We start from the raw sequence: 7,875 nt of genomic DNA on the forward strand, positions 1-7,875 counted from the left end.
ATGAATGCGGTAAAACCGATCATTTATAGCTCTACAATTAAACGATATTGATACAATTCTCAGTGTGCATAACATAGTTTTCAATAGGTTTAAGGTCAAACACTAATGACAAAATCAAAATTACCAACGTGTGACCAACACTTTTCTAGTCTGACACCAGAAACCTGGCAAAATGGAGAAGCTAATTCAAACAGCCTAGATTAATTGTAAGAACATAGAAAACTTTACATTAGACCCAGACTTCTAAAGAAGAAAATGCAGAAAGTCTCTTTTAAGATGTATTTGCCACTATTTACATCAATCTGATTTTGTTCCTCGTGCGAGTGTAAGAAAAAAGCGCAGTCTTCTCTCGGTCTGCCACGATCTTCTTTTACTCCTTTCTACTCATTGTCAACCTTTTTGCCTCTGTTCAAATCTTAAACAGAATCTTATTTGCTACAATGTCGCAGGTTTCCTAGCGTGTTCTTCTTTCTGTTCTTACTTGTCGTCAGAGCTGTCCATTATTTTGTTAACCAGTTCTGAGCTTCATATTCTTTTGATGTTCTCAACAATCTACTTGTCCCTTTTTAACTTATTTTTTTACTGCTTTCATGTATTTTTCTTCAATACTTTGAACATTTCTCCATTCATCCAATTTAGTTAGGTACACCTTGGATTTTTATTAACTAGTATATTTCTTTCAATTGAATCTTGATCTTTTCTCTCTTCGTCAAAATCCATGTTTTTCTTCCTCTCCGTATGTTTGGTGACTTCCGTTTCAATTATAAATCATCTGCTAATCGCATAATCACTTTCTTTGCACTTTGTAGTCTGTGGTTAATTTTCATATTTTGTTTCTCAATTTCTCCACAGACGACGATTTAGTTCAGAAACATGCCAGTTGTAATATTCCATTGATTTTTATTTCACTAGTTAGCCCCTATTTGTACCATTTCTATTCTACACTTATTACAAAATCTGTTTCGACAATTCTCACACAAATTTGTTCAAATGCGTCTTAAACCAAAAATTGGATTACTCATTTTGCTGTGAACTGTCACACATTACAATTGTTGTCAAGTTTTAAAATTAGCCAATCAAAAACTCTCCATCCTGGCGAGAGAGATAGGTATACATTGTGTCCAGTGAATGCGTGCAACAGACAAGGACGAAAGTTCTAAAGCTAGTCGTAGATATGTTTCTAAGACTTTTGACTATGTCCCCCCATCTATTAATTCCCAAATCTCTTTCTCTACCAAATAGTGATTTTACTAGGTGGCCCTCGAAATTCTGTAGATGTCGCTTTTTTCGTGAATTTCGCTTTTCCGTGGCGTTGAATTTTAATTTGAGATTGTTTATTTGTTATACTATGAAACAAAGATGGCCTCGGAAAAATTAGGTTCCCAAAAAAACCGAGTTCTACAGAATTCCGAAGGCCACCTAGTTAATTGCATTTTGTCATTTAACATTTAGCAAAGAAAGTGTTAAGATAACTTCATATTTTGTGGTCTTTGTTTTTGGAAACTCTAATACAAATAATTACGCATGTCAAAATTTGGATTTTCCTGAAAATTTTACAATCAAAAAAAGAATAAAAGGTTTTAAAAACCAACGGGCTTCGCTATTAAAAATTTAACAGTGCCACGCAGAAAATTCATAAATCAGACAGGCTGCGCCTTTCGTGGTTTCTGAACCCATTGCAAATTCTATTACTCATACAATGAAAGAAGAAAAAATATAAGACACACGGTGTAGTCCCTTTGGGCACCACGTCATAGCAAGGAAAAAATATACAACAGAATCTCGCGAATTTATATAAATTGTTAAGTTTCTATGAATACAGACGATTTTTGAGTTAGTGTCTGAGTTAACCTGATTTCCTCGTTGATTGTCTTGTGATTTTGTCAAACTTTCTCTGATTTCCTTGTGATTTCGTCTAACTTCAGCTGATTTTATTTTGATATCGTCTAACTCCTGATTTTCAAGTAATATTCTCTGATTTTCTATTGATTGTCCCAGATACTCGTATCTTACTAATTTTCCCTTATTGATATCATATTGATTACTTAATAATGACATAACTTGTCAGAGGTTAATACTTCTCAAAAATTGTATACACATAACTCCTTATTTCCTCGCTAATTTTCCCTGATTTCTTTTTGAATTCCTCTAACTTTCCCTGATTTCCTTGTAATTTCGTCTGATTTTCCCTAACTTCCTATTGATTGCTCCTGATGTTCTAATGATTTTCCAGTGATTTCGTCTAACTTTCTTTAATTTTTTTTTATTTCGTCTAAGTTTTCCTGATTTCCTAACGAATTCCTCTGATTCGTAGTGATTTCCTAATACTGATACACTGATTTTCCAGGAAAGTTAATCCCAAAGATTAATATTTTTTAAAAATAGCATACGCCCTTGAGTTCCTTGTGTTTTCTTCCTCGGATTTTCTTGTAATTTCGTCCAAATTTTCCAGAGATTTCGTCTAACTTTCTTTGATTTTTTGTATTTTGTCCAAGTTTTGCTGATTTCGTAACAAATTCTTCTGATTCATAGTGTTTTCCTACGACTGATACACTGATTTCCCGAGAAGATTAATCCCAGAAGTTAATATTTTTTTCCTTGTGTTCTCGCCTAACATTCTCGGATTTTTTGTAATCTCGTCCAAATTTCCCTGATTTTCTTGTGATTTCGTCTGAATTTCTCTGATTTCTTAGTACTGTCCTCTTATTTCCCATCGATTGACCCCTGGTGTTCTAATATTTTTCCCGGATTTTTTTGTGATTTCGTCTAACTTCCCCAGATTTCCTAATTATTTTCTCTGATTTCCTATTGGTTGCCTCTTATGTTTTAATGAATTCAACTGATTTTCAAACGATTTCTTTTTGATTTCCCTGATTTCCTCGTAATTTTTTAATACTAATACTAATGTTGTGTGTACAAAAAATCAGACCCTTTTGAGATGTTTACGACTGTGTCTCTCGACTTAATGGTCATGGTTTTGTCCCCACGAAACCGACGTACGGCGAGGTTCCAGAAAACACAGGACTCGTACCCAGCGTTTTAAAAATTTATTTCGCGAAAACCAAACGGCCGAAGAGGACGAAAATTAGTTTCTGGATTCGTTTGGAAACTCGTCGATTTTTCTAGCGAGGCAAAAGCAGCGAAAAAGGCACGGTTTCGGAGCAGACTCTTCCCCCGATTCGCATCTTTTCGAACTCGAATATCTCAAGATCGAAGCGAGAAAGTTGCACGCGTTTTAGTATAGAGTTAAAAACTAAATATAGCATAGTTTATTGTAAAAAAAAACAAAAATAAATAAAATTCTTAATAAAGCAACAAAATAATAAACAAATACGAGAAAAACAAAAATAAATAAAAAATTTAAATAATAAACAAAATAATAAGTATATAAATAAACAAAAATCTAAAATATACATCGAAACCGCAATTATCGATTTTTAATGATACATCAAAAATAAAAATATATGTATTAAAAATCGATGTTTCATGGCAAAATCCATATTATTAATAAAAAATCGATGTAAAAGTCCCAGATTTAGAAACGCCTATTGTGACAGTTGTTTGGCACTCTCGTTTTTGTCAAAACCGAACGACTATGTCTTCAGTCAAATCTATTTTTTTTATTAGTCAACTTTACAGCCTTATAACTTTTACAAGAAAAGTTGAAAGAAGAATTTTTACGTACAATCAAACCTGTTTTTTGTAAGCTATCTAATTTTCCAGGTAAAAGTTTGTGCTTTATTTAGCAAACAGGCTGTGTAATGTTTACGACGTTAATATTAGGTCTAATTAACGTGTTAAATTCTTTGTGAACGCTGCTAATGTAAGAAATCGGTACCTTAGAAGCATAAGGGTCTATCTCTAATTTTTGCGAAAAATGAGTTAAATAATGTTTTTTATTACTCTTTACATCTTCTTTAAGGCAGAGAAAAATAATCCCCATTAGATGAAAAACAAACAATTTTAGGTTTCTCTAAGGAACTAAGTACCACATAATGTTAGAAGCATAAAGAACCAACTTCTTGCAGGTCTATACATTTCGAGGTTTTGTTACTCAACTGATCCAAACTTACTCAAATTGATGATAAACCCAAGTAATATTATTTGAGGATACTAAAGAAAAAATTCGTGTATTGGAACATTCCATTAAAATTTTCGTTGAAAGACCAAAAAAATGGCACAATTTTTTTTTGAGATACTGTAATTTCTTTATTTTTTTATGCGATTTTAACGACATTTGTGGAGATTATCACTCTCGACTGCCTTATTAAGAGTGTCGAGTCAGAAAAATTTAGACCGAAAAAGAGAATTTTTAGAAATTTTGATTTCGGGGAACAAAGAAAAATTTTTGTTTTTCGACCAAAAAATATGTGGCCAAAAATTTAAACGACTTGTAAGTTCTTCATTTTTTTATGCCTCTATAACCAAATTTGTGGAGTTTATAAGTCTTGACTGTCTCATTAAGAGTACCGATTTAGAAAAATTTAGACTTTTTTTTAGAATTTTTATTTGGACAACGGTAAAAATGTCACTTTTTTCAACACTGTAATTTCGTTATTTTTTTTGCGACAGGAAAGAAATTTATGTTGTCTCATTTGTTTGGTTTAGTAATATCACTAATTTGCAAAAATTTAGATCAAAAAGTCAAATTTTTAGAAATTTTTGTTTCAAGGCCAAAAAATGCCACCAATTTTTTTTAAGATTCTGAAATTTCTTTATTTTTTACGCGATTTTCACGACATTTCTGGAGATTATCACTCTCGACTACCTTATTAAGAGTGTCGAGTCAGAAAAATTTAGACCAATAAAGAGAATTTTTAGAAATTTTGATTTCGAGAAGCAAAGAAAAATTTTAGTTTTTTAACCAAAAAAAATGTGGCCAAAAATTTTAAACAACTTGTAAGTTCTTCATTTTTTATGCCACTATAACCAAATTGGTGGAATTTATAAGTCTTGGCTATCTTATTAAGAGTACCGATTTAGAAAAATTTAGACTTTTTTTTAGAATTTTTATTTGGACAACGGTAAAAATGTCACTTTTTCAACACTGTAATTTCGTTATTTTTTGGTGCGACAGGAACAAAATTTATGCATGTTGTTTTTAGTTTGTTTGGTTTAGTAATATCACTAATTTGCAAAAATTTAGATCAAAAAGTCGAATTTTTAGAAATTTTTGTTTTAAGACCAAAAAAATGCCACCAATTTTTTTTAACACTGTAATTTCTTTATTTTTTATGCGATTTTAACGACATTTGTGGAGATTATCACTCTTGACTGCCCTATTAAGAGTGTCGATTTAGAAAAATTTAGACCGATAAAGAGAACTTTTAGAAATTTTGATTTCAAGCAACTAAAAAAGATTACAAAAAAACTTAAACGCGCTTTAATTTCGACATTTTTAGTGTCACAAAAACAAAAGTTGTGGGAGTTTTTTTAGTCATAGAAGTTGCTGAATTTGGGTTAATTTTAACATATCTTTGTTAGCCAATATTAATAACGTTTTACCTTTTTTTTGTAAAAAGATTGTTAATTTTTTTTGAAAGTTTCTATTACTAAATGAGACTTAAGTCTGGATAATCTAATTTTTCTTAAAAGCATAAGGAATCAAGTGTAAAAATATGCAAAAATATTATTTTTGGATCAAAGTTTACGACTATTACGCACGATTTGAAATAAATAGTCATCAATAACTCACAATTTGCTCTTAAATTGCATATTTAAAAAGAAATTAATAACACCACCGTGATTTTTTAAAATACCTGTTTTGTTAATTTTCTCGAAACTATAATTTATGGAGATAAACGCTTCTGAGGTACCGAAATGTCAACTGCAAAAACTGGACAGTATTGACAGTAGCTAGATTAAACACTGTTTTCGATTCCGTCAATTTGGTTCCAGCTGGTTGTTCTAACCCTTTGTAGGCTTTAATTCGCAAGTTTTACAACTACTTTCCTTTTGGTTCACCATGTAACACATATTTGGAGGCGAACCTGTGTTTCTTAGTGCAATTAATTACCATCGTCTAAAAACATCGAGTTATGCCTATAATTATTATTGGAATTATCAAAATTAAATGTGAGAATTTTCAATCCTCCGCTTCTCTTGAGACACATAAATAAATAATTTTGCGAAGTGCCCTAAAAAATTCTAAAAATGTGTCTTTTGCTCTACACCGTTGAAATTTAGGGGAGTTGACAAGTAGATTCAAACTAGTAACCTCCCTAAATTTCATTTCCGTGGCATAAAAACTTCCAGAGTTACAAATTTTTCATTTCAAAAATTGGAAATTTTAAGTTCATCTGCGAAATAAAAAAAATCTATAAACTGCGTCTTTTGCTCTACAACGTTCAATTTTGGGGGATTTGACAAGTAAATCCAAACTAGTAACCTCCCTAAATTTCATTGCCGTGGCATGAAAACTTCCAGAGTTACAAATTTTTATTTTCAAAAATTGTTAGTTCAAAAATAGTTCATTTAAATAAAAAATTCTAAAAACTGCGTCTTTTGCTCTACAAAGTTCAATTTTGGTCAATTTTGGGGGATTTGACAAGTAGTTCCAAACTAGTAACCTCCTTAAATTTCACTTCCGTGGCATAAAAACGTCCAGAGTTACGTTACAAATTTTTATTTTCAAAAATTAAAAAAATTTAGTCCATTTAAATAAAAAAATTGTAAAAACTGCGTCTTTTGCTCTACAACGTTCAATTTTGGGGGATTTGACAAGTAAGTCCAAACTAGTAACCTCCCTAAATTTCATTGCCGTGGCATAAAAACGTCCAAAGTTACAAATTTTTATTTTCAAAAATTGCAAAATTTTAGTTCATTTAAATAAAAAATTCTAAAAACTGCGTCTTTTGCTCTACAAAGTTCAATTTTGGTCAATTTTGGGGGATTTGACAAGTAGGTCCAAATTAGTAACCTCTCTAAACTTCATTTTCGTGGCATAAAAACTTCCAGAATTACAAATTTTTGTTTTCAAAAATTGGAAAATTTTAGTTCATTTAAATAAAAAATTCTAAAAAATGCGTCTTTTGCTCTACAACATTCAAATTTAAGGGAGTTTATAAGTAGATCTAAACTAGTAACCTCCCTAAATTTAATTGCTGTGGCGTAAAAACTTACAGAGTTACAAATTTTTATTATCGAAAAATTGAAAGTTTTTAGTTCATTTGCGAAATAAAAAATTCTAAAACTGCGTCTTTTACTATACAACGTTCAATTTTAGGGGACTTGACAAGTAAATCCAAACTAGTAACCTCCCTAAGTTTCATTTCCGTGGCATAAAAACGTCCAAAGTTACAATTTCTATTTTCAAAAATTGGAAAATTTTGGTTCATTTAAATAAAAAATTCGAAAAACTGTGTCTTTTGCTCTACAACGTTTAAATTTGGGGGAGTTGATAAGTAGATGCAAACTAGTAACCTCCCTAAATTTCATTTCCGTGGCATAAAAACGTCTAGAATTACAAATTTTTTATTTCAAAAATTGGAAAATTTTAGTTCATTTAAATAAAAAATTCTAAAAAATGCGTCTTTTGCTCTACAATATTCAAATTTAAGGGAGTTTATAAGTAGATCTAAACTAGTAACCTCCCTAAATTTAATTGCTGTGGCGTAAAAACTTACAGAGTTACAAAGTTTTATTTTCGAAAAATTGAAAGTTTTTAGTTCATTTGCGAAATAAAAAATTCTAAAACTGCGTCTTTTACTATACAACGTTCAATTTTAGGGGACTTGACAAGTAAATCCAAACTAGTAACCTCCCTAAATTTCAGTTCCGTGGCATAAAAACGTTTAAAGTTACAAATTTTTATTTTCAAAAATTGGAAAAATTTTAGTTCATTTAAATAAAAAATTCGAAAAACTGTGTCTTTTG

This window comes from Gnatocerus cornutus, chromosome 2, assembly GCF_029298725.1.
Source record: "Gnatocerus cornutus isolate USDA-ARS CGAHR chromosome 2, icGnaCorn1.1, whole genome shotgun sequence".
NCBI lineage: Eukaryota > Metazoa > Arthropoda > Insecta > Coleoptera > Tenebrionidae > Gnatocerus > Gnatocerus cornutus.